This window comes from Palaemon carinicauda, chromosome 5 (assembly GCF_036898095.1).
Source record: "Palaemon carinicauda isolate YSFRI2023 chromosome 5, ASM3689809v2, whole genome shotgun sequence".
NCBI lineage: Eukaryota > Metazoa > Arthropoda > Malacostraca > Decapoda > Palaemonidae > Palaemon > Palaemon carinicauda.
This window is the reverse complement of record NC_090729.1, coordinates 114,396,895-114,410,960: the sequence shown is the minus strand read 5'-3', so window position 1 is coordinate 114,410,960 and position 14,066 is coordinate 114,396,895. Positions and strand designations below refer to the sequence as shown.

The 14,066-nt window shown below is 43.5% G+C and overlaps 1 protein-coding gene across 1 annotated transcript in view; it reads right to left on the bottom strand.

The window, feature by feature from the left end:
* Window positions 1–12,016, bottom strand: part of LOC137641415 (uncharacterized) — a 39,587-nt gene extending 27,571 nt beyond the window's left edge. The window contains exon 1 of the mRNA XM_068373946.1: window positions 11,777–12,016. The gene's annotated coding sequence lies outside the window, so the exon portion shown is untranslated. The remainder of the gene's footprint in view (window positions 1–11,776) is intronic.
* Window positions 12,017–14,066: the final 2,050 nt, after the last annotated feature.

The window sequence follows — 14,066 nt, the reverse complement described above, 5'->3', positions numbered from 1 at the left end:
AGCTCATTAATACTAGCAAAAAACAGAAAACATATATAAAGATAAAGAATTCAGTGGCTGGGAAAGAGACTAAACACTAGTTCAAATAAACTACGTTTACAATCTCTCACCGCACATAGCCTGGGGACAAGAATAAAACCCTAGAAACGTTTTACCTTCTTCCCCGTACAGCGACTAGGGAGGAGAGTAACACGAGAACAACGTTACCCGCTTGAACGGAACGTTTTTTTCTCCTCTCTCTCCCTCCGTCTCTATCTCTCTCTCTCTTTCTCTCTTGATTTCGCACCTAAGAGAAGAGCCCAATTATATATCGTCAAAAAAACATGTTATTTGACTAAAGGAAAAAACTGAAAGGTTTTCCAAATAAAAAGTTCCTTTAATTTAGAATTTAAAACATTTAAGCTAAGAAAGAATGAACGAAACGTCAGAATCGATTTACTCTTACTGCAAAGTGAAACCGTGATACACTCTCTCTCTATCGTAACGATAGAGCGCATGTTGAACGTCCTGAACGTCAACAACTGCGTAGTCTAAAAAACTAAACGTTAGTTCATCTTTGAAAACAGTACGAAGACTATCAAAGAAATTCTTTCATAAAACATTAAATTTATATTCTTTAAAGGCTAAATACGATATAACGGGCTCAACGTTGATTAACTTCGATTCCAAGTTAGGACCGCCTACTCTCAGGAAAGGTCGCATATAAACAAAACATAAAAATTATCTTTATATGTTTATAATAAATGGAAAGTTAATCGAAGAGGCCTAATAAAGGCGGAGAGATATAAAATATATAGATCTATAACGTGTTAAGCAAAATTACTTAAAACCTAAACACACTTCCGTCTAAGGGAAGGGTCGGCCATTTAAAAGTGAAAGAGAGTCCATACTCTCTTTGTCACCATAATTAAATCTATCCAAAACGAGTTCAAGTTTTGAGATGAAGATAAAACCCCTGCATAGCGAAAGCTCAAAACTAGAATAGTGTACTTCACCAAATAGTTGTGAAAACAAATCCAGTTAGTAACAGCGTATTAGTAGGTCTTGCCGGTAGCCCGACAGAGAGAAAATTGGTTCTTTGTTTACTTGGAGTACTAAGTACCTGCTCGACAGATGGCGCTGTTGATGTACACCCCCACCTGCATAGCGATCGCTGGCGTATTTTGACCGTAGGTTTTTCTGTCGAGCAACAGAGTTGCAGCTTATATGATCACCGGCTAAGTTTAATATTGAAAAATGCATAGTAATTAAAAGCAATGGGTTTACATACATCCTTGTTCATCCTTCCGTCAAATGGAGGATGGAGAAAATGCTTCAACACTTAAAATGTACTGTATATAAAAGTTGCTCAGTTGGGATGTTTACCTACATCAAACATCTGAGCTAGCAAATAGCATGACCGCTGCACCCCACAAAAGAGGAAAGATGATGAAAAGAGGCCAGACATTCATACCTCTCATCTTAGACTTATGACATGACCACTACCTTAGATAAGATGCTTCTTGTCCCGTGAGAGAGCTAGGCTTACTACAAAACCTGTTGAACCACTACCACTGTCCCATGGTTAAAAGTAACCAGAAACTTGTGGGTATACACCCAAAGGGAGTGGACGGCAAAGGTCATCTGACGTTTCCAGAATCCAGTCTTCAAGACTTGCGCCACTGGTAGATTCTTCCTGAAGGCTAGCGTTGAATCATTCCCTTTGACTTTGTGAGTGCATACTTGGAAAGTTCCCTCTGGTTGTTCGGATGACACTAAAATCGATCGTCTGTTAGTTTCCCGTAGCCAGGAAGAGACATTAATGAAAAATGTTATTTTTATTAGTAAAATAAATTTTTGAATATACTTACCCGATAATCATGTAGCTGTCAACTCCGTTGCCCGACAGAATTCTACGGGAGGGATACGCCAGCTATCACAATACTAGAAGGGGGTGTACTCACCAGCGCCACCTGTGGCCAGGTACTACAGTACTTCTTGTTGACACCTCCTCAATTTTTCCTCGGTCCACTGGTTCTCTATGGGGAGGAAGGGAGGGTCAATTAAATCATGATTATCGGGTAAGTATATTCAAAAATTTATTTTACTAATAAAAATAACATTTTTCAATATTAAACTTACCCGATAATCATGTAGCTGATTCACACCCAGGGGGGTGGGTGAAAACCAGTGAACAAGATTAAAGGATAGCTAAGTATCCCGTATTTCATATAATCAGTTATCTCAAAATAACAATGAAATAATAAGTACCTGGTAAGGAAGTCGACTTGAACCGTTACTCTGCCTTTTTTTAAGTTCGTCTTCCTTACTGAGCGCAGCGTTCCTCTTAGGAGGCTGAATCAACTCTAAGGTGCTAAAGTATATAGGGCTGCAACCCATACTAAAGGACCTCTACACAACCTCTAACCCAGGCGCTTCTCAAGAATGAATTGACCACCCGCCAAATCAAAAGGATGCGGAAGGCTTCTTAGCCTACCGTAACAACCATAAAAACAACAATAAAAGCATTCAAGAGAAAGGTTAAAAAAGGTTATGGGATTAAGGGAATGTAGTGGCTGAGCCCTCACCTACTACTGCACTCGCTGCTACGAATGGTCCCAGGGTGTAGCAGTTCTCGTAAAGAGACTGGACATCTTTAAGATAAAATGATGCAAACACTGACTTGCTCCTCCAATAGGTTGCATCCATTATGCTCTGCAGAGAACGGTTTTTATTAAAGGCCATCGAAGTAGCTACGGCTCTCACTTCGTGGGTCCTTACCTTCAGCAAAGCAAGGTCTTCCTCCTTCAAGTGAGAATGGGCTTCTCTAATCAGAAGCCTTATGTAATACGAAACCCCGTTTTTGGACATGGGCCTCGAAGGTTTCTTGATTGCACACCATAAGGCTTCTGACTGTCCTCGAATAGGTTTTGACCTATTAAGATAAAATTTCAGAGCTCTGACAGGGCAAAGAACTCTTTCTAGCTCGTTTCCTACCATGTTGGAGAGGCTAGGAATTTCAAACGATCTAGGCCAAGGACGTGAAGGAAGTTCATTCTTAGCTAAGAATCCGAGCTGTAAAGAACATGTTGCAGATTCGGATGTGAACCCAATGTTCTTGCTGAAGGCATGAACCTCACTGACTCTTTTAGCTGTTGCAAGGCAGACGAGAAAAAGAGTCTTGAGGGTAAGGTCCTTGAAGGAAGCTGACTGGAGAGGTTCGAACCTAGGTGACATAAGGAACCTTAAGACTACGTCTAGATTCCAGCCTGGAGTGGGTAGACGACGTTCTTTAGAAGTCTCAAAAGACTTAAGGATGTCTTGAAGGTCCTTGTTGGAAGAAAGGTCCAAACCTCTGTGGCGGAGAACTGAAGCCAACATACTCCTGTACCCTTTAATCGTAGGAGCTGAAAGGGATCTCTCATTCCTAAGATGTAATAGGAAGTCAGCTATCTGGGTCACAGAGGTATTGGTAGAGGAAACTGCATTGGCTCTACACCAGCTCCGGAAGACTTCCCACTTGGATTGGTAGACTCTACGAGTGGATACCCTCCTTGCTCTGGCAATCGCACTGGCTGCCTCCTTCGAAAAGCCTCTAGCTCTAGCGAATCTTTCGACAGTCTGAAGGCAGTCAGCCGAAGAGCGTGGAGGTTTGGGTGCAACCTGTCTACGTGAGGTTGACGTAGAAGGTCCACTCTTAGAGGGAGAGTCCTGGGGACGTCGACCAGCCATTGTAGTACCTCTGTGAACCATTCTCTTGCAGGCCAAAGGGGAGCAACCAGCGTCAGCCGTGTCCCTTCGTGCGAGATGAACTTCTGAAGGACTTTGTTTATGATCTTGAATGGTGGGAATGCGTAAAGGTCGAGATGGGACCAGTTCAGCAGAAAAGCATCCACATGAACTGCTGCTGGGTCTGGAACTGGGGAACAGTACAAAGGAAGTCTCTTGGTCATGGAGGTGGCAAAAAGATCTATTGTCGGCTGACCCCACAAGGTCCAAAGTCTGTTGCACACGCTCTTGTGGAGGGTCCATTCCGTGGGGATGACCTGATCCCTTCTGCTTAGGCGATCTGCTGAGACGTTCATGTTGCCCTGAATGAACCTCGTAACTAGGGTGAGGTTTAGACTTCTTGACCAAATGAGGAGGTCCCTTGCTATCTCGTATAGGCTCCTCGAATGGGTCCCTCCTTGCTTGGAGATGTAAGCCAAGGCTGTGGTGTTGTCGGAGTTCACCTCCACCACCTTGCCTAGCAGGAGGGACTTGAAGTTCAATAGGGCTAAATGAACTGCTAGTAGCTCCTTGCAGTTGATGTGGAGCGTTTCCTGTTCCTCGTTCCACGTTCCCGAGCACTCCCGTCCGTTCAAGGTCGCGCCCCAGCCCGAGTCCGAAGCATCCGAGAAGAGATGAAGATTGGGGGTCTGAATCGCCAACGATAGGCCCTCCCTGAGAAGGAGATTGGTCTTCCACCACAAGAGAGTGGTCTTCATCTCTTTGGTGACCGGGATAGAGACTGCTTCGAGCGTTAAACCCTTGTCCCAATGAGCTGCTAGATGGAATTGGAGAGGGCGGAGGTGGAGTCTCCCTAGCTCGACGAATAGGGCCAACGATGAAAGGGTCCCTGTGAGACTCATCCACTGTCTCACCGAGCAACTGCTCCTCTTCAGCATGCTCAGGATGCAATCTAGGGCTTGGCTTATCCTTGGGGCCGATGGAAAAGCCCGAAAATCCTGACTCCGAATCTCCATTCCCAGGTACACAATGGATTGGGAGGGAATGAGCTGGGACTTTTCTAAATTGACTAACAGACCCAGTTCTTTGATCAAGTCCAAAGTCCAGTTGAGACTCTCCAGACAGCGACGACTCGTGGAGGCTCTCAACAGCCAGTCGTCTAAATAAAGGGAGGCTCTGATGTCCGATAAGTGGAGGAATTTTGCTATATTCCTCATCAGATGCGTAAACACCATAGGAGCTGTGCTTAGGCCAAAACACAGGGCTTGGAATTGGTAGACAACCTTTCCGAAAACGAATCTCAGGAAAGGTTGGGAGTCTGGATGAATAGGAACGTGAAAGTAAGCATCTTTCAGGTCCAACGAGACCATCCAGTCCTCCTGCCTGACCGCTGCTAGGACCGACTTCGTCGTCTCCATAGTGAACGTCTGCTTGGTGACATAAGCATTGAGCGCGCTGACGTCCAGCACCGGTCTCCAACCTCCTGTCTTCTTGGCCACCAGAAAGAGACGGTTGTAGAAGCCCGGGGATTGATGGTCCCGGACTATAACCACTGCCTTCTTCTGTAACAAGAGCGACACCTCCTGGTGCAACGCTAGCCTCTTGTCCTTTTCTTTGTAGTTGGGAGAGAGGTTGATGGGAGATGTGGTCAGAGGGGGTTTGCGGCAGAATGGTATCCTGTAACCCTCCCTCAGCCAACTGACAGACTGGGCGTCTGCACCTCTCTTTTCCCAGGCTTGCCAGAAGATCTTGAGTCTGGCTCCTACTGCTGTCTGGAGAGGAGGAGAGTCAGTTTTTGCCTTTAGAAGCCTTGGAACCTTTCCTAGACTTGCTCCTGGAAGAGTCTGGACGGGAGCTTCCTCGACTGGGGGCTCTACCACGAAAGGGCGGAATAAACCTCGTAGCAGGAGTATCAGCCACTGGGGTGCGATAAGTCCTGGGGACTGAGGGAGCAACCTTAGTCTTACGAGCTGATGAGGCCACAAGATCATGGGTGTCCTTTTGAATCAGGGCCGCAGACAAGTCCTTAACAAGCTCTTCGGGAAACAGGAACTTAGAGAGCGGAGCGAAAAGGAGTTGAGACCTTTGACAAGGTGTGATGCTGGAGGAAAGGAAGGTACAAAGCTGCTCCCTTTTCTTAAGCACTCCTGACACAAACATTGAAGCAAGCTCGCCAGATCCATCCCTAATAGCTTTATCCATGCAGGACATTAAGAGCATGGCTGAGTCCTTGTCCGCAGGGGAGGTCTTCTTGCTAAGGGCCCCCAGGCACCAGTCTAGGAAATTGAACATCTCAAAGGCTCGAAATACACCCTTTAGGAAGTGATCTAGATCGGAGAAGGTCCAGCAAACCTTAGAGCGCCTCATTGCTGTTCTACGAGGAGAGTCTACCAAGCTTGAGAAGTCAGCCTGGGCAGAGGCAGGTACTCCCAAGCCTGGTTCCTCTCCTGTGGCATACCAAACGCCCGCTTTGGAAGTGAGCTTAGTCGGAGGAAACATAAAGGAAGTCTTTCCTAGTTGCTGCTTAGACTGCAACCACTCCCCTAAAATTCTTAACGCTCTCTTAGAGGACCTTGCAAAGACGAGCTTAGTATAAGTTGACTTGGCTGGCTGCATGCCCAGCGAAAACTCAGATGGCGGAGAGCGGGGGGTAGCAGAGACAAAATGGTCTGGGTATACCTCTCTGAAAAGAGCCAAGACCTTACGAAAGTCAATCGGAGGCGGAGAAGACTTGGATTCATCCACGTCTGATGAGGGATCCAGGTGTGCAGCCTCATCATCAGAAACCTCATCACCAGAGAGTAGCGAAGTGAGAGGTAAGGTATGCTGAACAGCAGAATCTGCACGAGCGGGAGCAAAAACGCTTGTGGTTTCATCCTCAAGTCTCTGTTGCTGAGGCAAAACCTGAGGTTCAGGCTGCAAAGGCTGGTCAAAAGGAGTAGCAGAAGGTAGGCGCATGGGTTGAGGAGGCTGACTCCTGGCATGAGTGTCTTGCCTCAAGGGTTGCGCTTGCTGTAAGGTGAGCGGATGCGCAGTAGCAGGTTCCTGAGGAACGAGTTGAGGTTCCTGAGGTGTGAGCTGCGAGAGTTGAGGTAGTGGCTGCGCAGAAAGCAATACTTGTCTCGCGAGTTGAGGTTCCTGAGGCGCAAAGCTAAGGTGTTGAGGTCGCTGCAGCGAGAGCTGAGGTGTCTGCCTCATGGATGGGAGAGGTTGTTGTACCTCAAGAGAGTGTTGCCTCACTGGTGGAACCGTAAGAGGAAGCGGAGGAAGTAAGGTATAAGCTTCCTGTTCCCATTGCTGAGGTTGCCTTAAGGAAGGCGGAGGAAGCTGCACACCGCTGGAAACTGGCAACTCAGTACGTGGTAAGGTATCCTGAGGAGCCTCAACATCGTACGCCTGGCAGACAGGACTGCGGTTAGGCGGAGCGATCGCAGGAGGAGGTGTAACCTTCTCAGCCTGACACTCACGCATCAAGACCGCAAGTTGTGACTGCATGGACTGCAGTAGAGTCAACTTGGGGTCGGCAGACACTAAGGTCTGCTGAGGCAAAGCCTTAACAGAAGAGATCTGTTGCGGCAGCACCTTACTCCTCTTAGGAGGAGTGCATTCAACTGATGACTGCGGCGAGTCAGAGCTGATCCAATGACTGCAGCCAGGTTGTAGAGCTCTTGAGGTCTGGACTCTGCGTTTGAGAGGTCTTGAGACCTGAGTCCAACGTTTCCTCCCTGACAATTCTTCAGCAGACGAGTAAAAGACGGGCTCAATCGTCTGCGGGTGGGAGTGACGGTCTCTGGAAGACACGCCCGCAACCACCGAGGATACTTCTGTGCGCCGATCAAGGCCTGCCGAACCCTTTTGCCCTTCGACATTGCTTCTCCCCTGGGCTTGGGAGCTTGCAAGAGGTCCCGGACTGGGAGGACGACTGGCACGCACAGAAGTACCCTCACGCACCACACTGACACTGACACTAGCACTTGGCACTGCACTGACACTAGCACTTGTCACAGCACTGGCACTATTACCACCCACTGCACTCTTGACCTTAAGTTCCTTGACTTCGGCCATAAGAGACTTATGATCACTAACCACCGATTCCACTTTGTCACCTAAAGCCTGAATGGCACGCAAAACAACAGACATATCAGGTTGAGGGCAAATAGTAGGTTCGGGGGTAGCCACTACAGGGGGAGGAAAAGGTAGGGGATCATGAGGTGAGGAAAAAAGTGAAGAGCGAGAAGAACTCCTCCTAACTCTCTCTCTCTCTAACTTGGTTGAATATTTAAGAAATCGGACAAAATCAAGTTCCGAAAGTCCGGCGCATTCCTCACATCGATCTTCCAACTGACAGGGTCTTTCCCTACAGTCAGAACAAGCGGTGTGAGGATCTACCGAGGCCTTCGGAATACGCCTATTACAAGACCTACATCGTCTATGGGGTGGGGCTTGTGAAATGTCAGACATCTTGAATCAAAGAGTTAGCCAAGTGGGGATTCCAAATCAAGCAAAAAGATCGTTAACCATTAATCAGAACTAAATAATAGCTATCTAAGCTAATATAGAAGTTTTCCAGTAAAGCGACAGCCGAAATCTGAGAGAAATACTTCACCAAAAGCCGTGAAAATACTCCAAGATCATAAGCGTATCCCAGAACGTCTTGCCGGAAGCACGACAGAGGAAAAATTGAGGAGGTGTCAACAAGAAGTACTGTAGTACCTGGCCACAGGTGGCGCTGGTGAGTACACCCCCTTCTAGTATTGTGATAGCTGGCGTATCCCTCCCGTAGAATTCTGTCGGGCAACGGAGTTGACAGCTACATGATTATCGGGTAAGTTTAATATTGAAAACTTTCTTTTGCAGCCTGTTGGTGCTAAGGAATTGTCTTTGGTGCTGAGGTCTGGAGGTCCAATCCTCTCCAGGTGGCTCTGCAGAGTCCTACCAGGACTCAGAAGCAAATCTTCCTGATCTCTAGTTACTTCTTTTCAGGAGATGAAGGACTCAAACATAAAATCATGGACAGTGGGGTTCTGGGTCTTCGCTACAAACTCTGGAGCATAGGTGAAGGAGACTTTCTTACATCCATCGGTATGACTACTGATATACAAGATGCAACACAATTCACTAACTCACTTCACTGAGGGCAAGGTAAGGAGGAAGATAGTCTTGTGGATTAGATCTCTGTCTGATACGTCACAAAGTTTCGTACAGAACCCTCTTGAGTAACTAGAGAACTCCGGTAACACTCCACACTGGTGGTGTGAGAGCTCTAGAAGGACAAGACTGCTCAAAGCTCCTCATATGCCTAGAAAGTTGCCACGGAAAGGAAAGGTCCAAGCCTTTCAGTCTAAAGACTTGGCTCAAGACCAAATGATAATCTTTCACCACTTAGACACGCCTTGCACATGGAGACATTGTGTGTAGAGTCCTTGCTAGTGGATCGAGTACTCAAAGAGACCATACATGTGGAGATCTGTCTTGCAGGGATCGTGCAATTACCTCACAGTGACTATGACGTCTACTATCAGCCCTTCTCTGTCCAAAGTATTACATTCCATCTGCTGGACTGTTGTCCAAGGTGAAGTTGTCTCCTTCGAGCAGTCTGAAGAAGGATGAGGCCGAGGATGGTGGCCTTTGTCCTCACCGACAGTACAGTACACATACTTGTATCCTTGTGCAGCTGAGTATTGTCAGCTGGAGTGCAAGCACCTGTATCTTGTACTGTACTCCTTCTCAGGATATAGTGAGTGGTACAGTCCTGCCTCTCTCATACATGCATGAAAGGAGGTTGGACAAAGATTCCTAAGGTTTTGTACTATCAGTCCTCTTCTTCATCTTCAGCACAAGTGATATAACATCCAATGATACAGCATCCAATGTCTAAGCAAAGGGTGAGGTTACAGGTAAAGGGCTGGGAAAGTAAGGAAGGCATGTACACTTCTTGCCAAAAATGGAAGATTTCCTGGCCGGCAGTGACAAATCCACACGAGGAGAGGTTTGAGGATCTTTTCCTACAGCAGACAAGGACTCATCGATGGTAGTTTTGTCTTGTGTTCCTTCCACTTTTCTGCATGACTGATAATGCCCAAGGAAGGTCACAGCTTCCTCAGGTCAAGATCCCTGCAAATGTTGTCTTCGGTATCAGAGAGACAGGCAAACTTTGAGGAGGATGCACAGGTTTTCACCTTCAGTATGGGAAGGCGATACTGTACTCCTACCTCACCTGAAATATACCATGAGGAAAATCAGGGTCTCCTCCCTTCTTTGGTTTTCCTCTGGAGTGTGACCACTCCCTACATTCCTCACAGGTGAAATAAATGTGGCAGACACGGCCCCTGCACGAAGGGCAAAAAATACATCATCCCTTTGTCTTTGCGGGTTCTGACATCGCAGTTTCCATTTTGCACAATTCAGTTTCAATTACTCGCGGTTAGGCAGTTCAACATTTTCATACCATCAGTTCTTCTTTACCCCCAGCCTTGACCCCATTTCCCTGGCTGACTCAGTCTTACTCTCCAAACATCACTTCAGAGGTTTATGGTTGAGCCGATGACTCCGGTATGACTTCTATTACTATCAGAGGTGAAAGGACTGGACACTCGTTGGATAGTTTCCTGTTTAGGAATAAACTTAGGTGCTCTTATTCCTTTCTGAAATATTTTTACCCTTCCATCGAACCTTTGATGAATAATCAAAGGAGCATGATGGAGATCTGGAATAATCACAATAACAGCCCCTTTCTGGCAATACTGGCTCATAAGGTGGCAGAGGAAGAGAGGGTTTATTCACCTACTCAGCTGATGAGTGTTGGGTCTTAGATTTCTGAAATCTGTAATCATTTCTATAATTCTCATTTGGTCTATTTCTATAATGAATATAAGTTGTCATAGGGGAACTAGTCCTCTGGCATTTGTACACTTGTGATGCACAATATTTTGAGGTAGATGGAATGACTTTTGGGAAAGGAGGGTAAGGCTCCCTACCTGGTTTCCTGTCATTTGATGGAGGCCAAGGTCTAACCTCAAACTGGAAATTCTTCCTCATAATTTTGAGGATTAATTTATAATGAGAGAGAGAGAGAGAGAGAGAGAGAGAGAGAGAGAGAGAGAGGAGAGAGAGAGAGAGAGAGCACTATACTCACATTGCTCAAAGTCACTGGTCAGAATCTTCAGCCAGGACTAATTGAACAGTTCTACAAAAATGTGGGCTTGCCATTGAGCACTGATTTTCCATTGTAAACTTATCACATTTTACCAATAATACACTTCAAACATCGGAATAATCACACAGGAGTTCTATTTTATATATAAATAAGATGTAAACTCCCTTTGCTAGGTGAACTTCATAACCCTCAACAGTATTGGACTGATCAATTTATAAAATGATTCACAAATATTAGGTCGAACTTTGTTGCTCCTATTACCCTGTTTGAATTTTGGAAAGATTGAATTCTGATTGGATATTAAAAAGACCTCCGGCAATTTCCGGGATCAAGCAGGGTCCGATTGGGTCATTTTAAATTATCACACAAGCCGATAAGTTCAGTTGTACACCACTATGGCACTGCTGAATTGGTCAAAAAGAGCCTTTGTATAACGACGGACAGGACCTGCTGCGTGCATAGAACACCATCTAGCCTAAGCTTTCTCATTAACCTAACCTACATGGCGTATCATTACTTACTCTCCTAGAGGGTTAGCCCCTAAGATTGCCGTATATTTAGCGATAGGGTTGAAAATAAGGGAGTTATGGGGCATGGCCATCATCATACATACACCCCACAAAATACTATAAAGACGACTTATTTTCTACAAAATGTTTATAATTTTACCCGGTAGTCTATGATGGGCATGACAAATTGAATAGCCATCATGTATTCTACGTTAGCATGACACATAGCACAATGTTACATATGACACGTAGCACAATGTTACATATGACACATAGCACAATATGTTACACGTGACAAATAGCATAATCTATGTTAGGAAAAACACGTAAAATACTGTGTTATGTTACATGCAGGAATAAACTTTGAATTAACATAAAAATCAGCGTCATTGTAATGACTTACTGTTTGCGAAAGTCTGTCAACTATCTCTCTTCATAATGTAACGTGGCAAAGTTTCGTTGTACAACTCTATCTCCGTTATTCTCTTTGCTTTGTGAATCCGTAGCACTTAAAAGAAGCAGCTAGAGTCTTTCCTGTCTTCAATTTATGAATACAATTCGATTGATATGTTGCTATACGTAGCGTCCTTTAAGGACATTATCTAGACAACACAACATCAACAAGTTCTTCATCTTCTTCTTAGTTTAGATTAGAAAGTAGCCACTAGCCTCAGAGAATTCTATATAAAAAGATATCATTACAATATACCAAATAGTGTAAAGTTTAGTCAATTGTTTGAAATAGAAAATAAGGGAGAATTGTGCAATATAGCAAAATTTGTAAAGATAATATTGGAACAGTTTTAGTTATATATTAGTTTTGTATCTAGTCCATATGGGCTCATGTCCCCATTAGACATGGCATATATGGGATACGGATATGTGTACAGTACTGTATAGGTATGTGAATAGAAGTATTTTTGTTTCTTTTTACCACCAGCTTGTACTATTATTGTAATTCAAATTATAATTTTGTATATTTTGCAATATACTCTCATACCCTGAGAGGGGTCGCTAGAGTTAATAAAAATCTTCAAAATCCTTAAACCAAAATAGTTGCCAAAACTAATGATAGCAATGTATCATCCCAACTGATTTTAAGGTAGAATGGGATAAAATTAAAGATTAAGAATTTAATTGATAATTTTATTTATGGTAAAGGTGATAAAGCTTAATTACAGTAATAAGTATAAGCTTAGAAGCTTTACCACCTATCCATAAAGCGATAGAGTGCCCGGGAGGATGACAGAAGTCTTTTTATAGTTTATATATGAAATATCTGTTTTGATGTTACTGTTTTCTAAAATATCTAATTAATTTTTAACTATTTTTCATGTCGTTTATTTATTTCTTTATTTCCTTTCCTCACTGGGCTAGTTCTCCCTATTGGAGCCCTTGGGCTTATAGCATTTTGGTTTTCCAACTAGGGTTGTAGATTAGCCAATAATAATAATAATAATAATAATAATAATAATAATAATAAACTTATTTTGCGGAGTGAGCAGTTAGAAACCAGAAGTTAAGAACAACAATGCATTTGCAAACTGCCAGTAGACGGATTGGAGTTTACTATTATTATTATTTGCTAGGCCACAACCCTAGTTGGGAAAGCAGGATGCTATAAGCCCGGGGCCTCCAACAGGGAAAATAGCCCAGTGAGGAAAGGAAACAAGGAAAAATAAAATATTCTAAGAACAGTAACAACAAAAAATAAATACTTCCTATATAAACTTGGAAAAACTTTAACAAAACAAGAGGATGAGAAATTAGAATAGTGTGCCCGAGTGTACCCTCAAGCAAGAGAACTCTAGCCCTAGACCATGGAAGATACTACCGCTAGAGAGTTATGGGTCATTTGACTAGCCAGACAGTGCTACATTACATTGGCTCATTCTCTCTGGTTACGGTTCCTTTTCCTTTCGCCTACACATACACAGAATGGTCTGGCCTATTCTTTACATATTGTTTCCTTTCCTCACTAGGGTTTTTTCCCTCTTGGAGCCCCTGGGCTTATAGCATCCTGCTTTTCCAACTAGGGTTGTAGCTTAGCAAGTAATAATAATAATAATAATAATAATAATAATAATAATAATAATAATAATAATAATGCGTTCCTATTTTCTTTTTTTCAGCTTTGAAAATTTCACTGGAATGTACTTTGCTTGTACTGTGGTGCAAGTGGTGTTAGTTCGTTCGTCTTAGATTGACCTCATCCTTAAATTAAGGTGGCCATGGGCTTTTGCATTGGCAACCCATAAGTAATTATTATTATTATTATTGCATTATTATTACTATTATTATTATTGTTATAATTATTATTATTATTATTGTTATTATCAATATTGTTATTGTATTATTATTAGGCCTATCATTCTTATTATTACTATTGTTATTATCATTATTATGATTATGACTATCATCATTATTATTATTATTATCATCGTCATCCTCATTATTATTGTTACTATTATTATTATTATCATTATTACTGCTTTTATGTGTAAAATTTTCACATCCGTGCCATGTTATCTTCATCCTTACTTCTGCAATTCTTCTTCGGAGCTAACATGATTAATATCATCTTCTTTGGAATAATAGCGAACTTCATGTAAAACTTTCATTTCCAGTTATAAATTTCAACCTTTTTTATGCTCTGTCTCTTAATCTAATTTGGCAAATTACCATTTTATTTC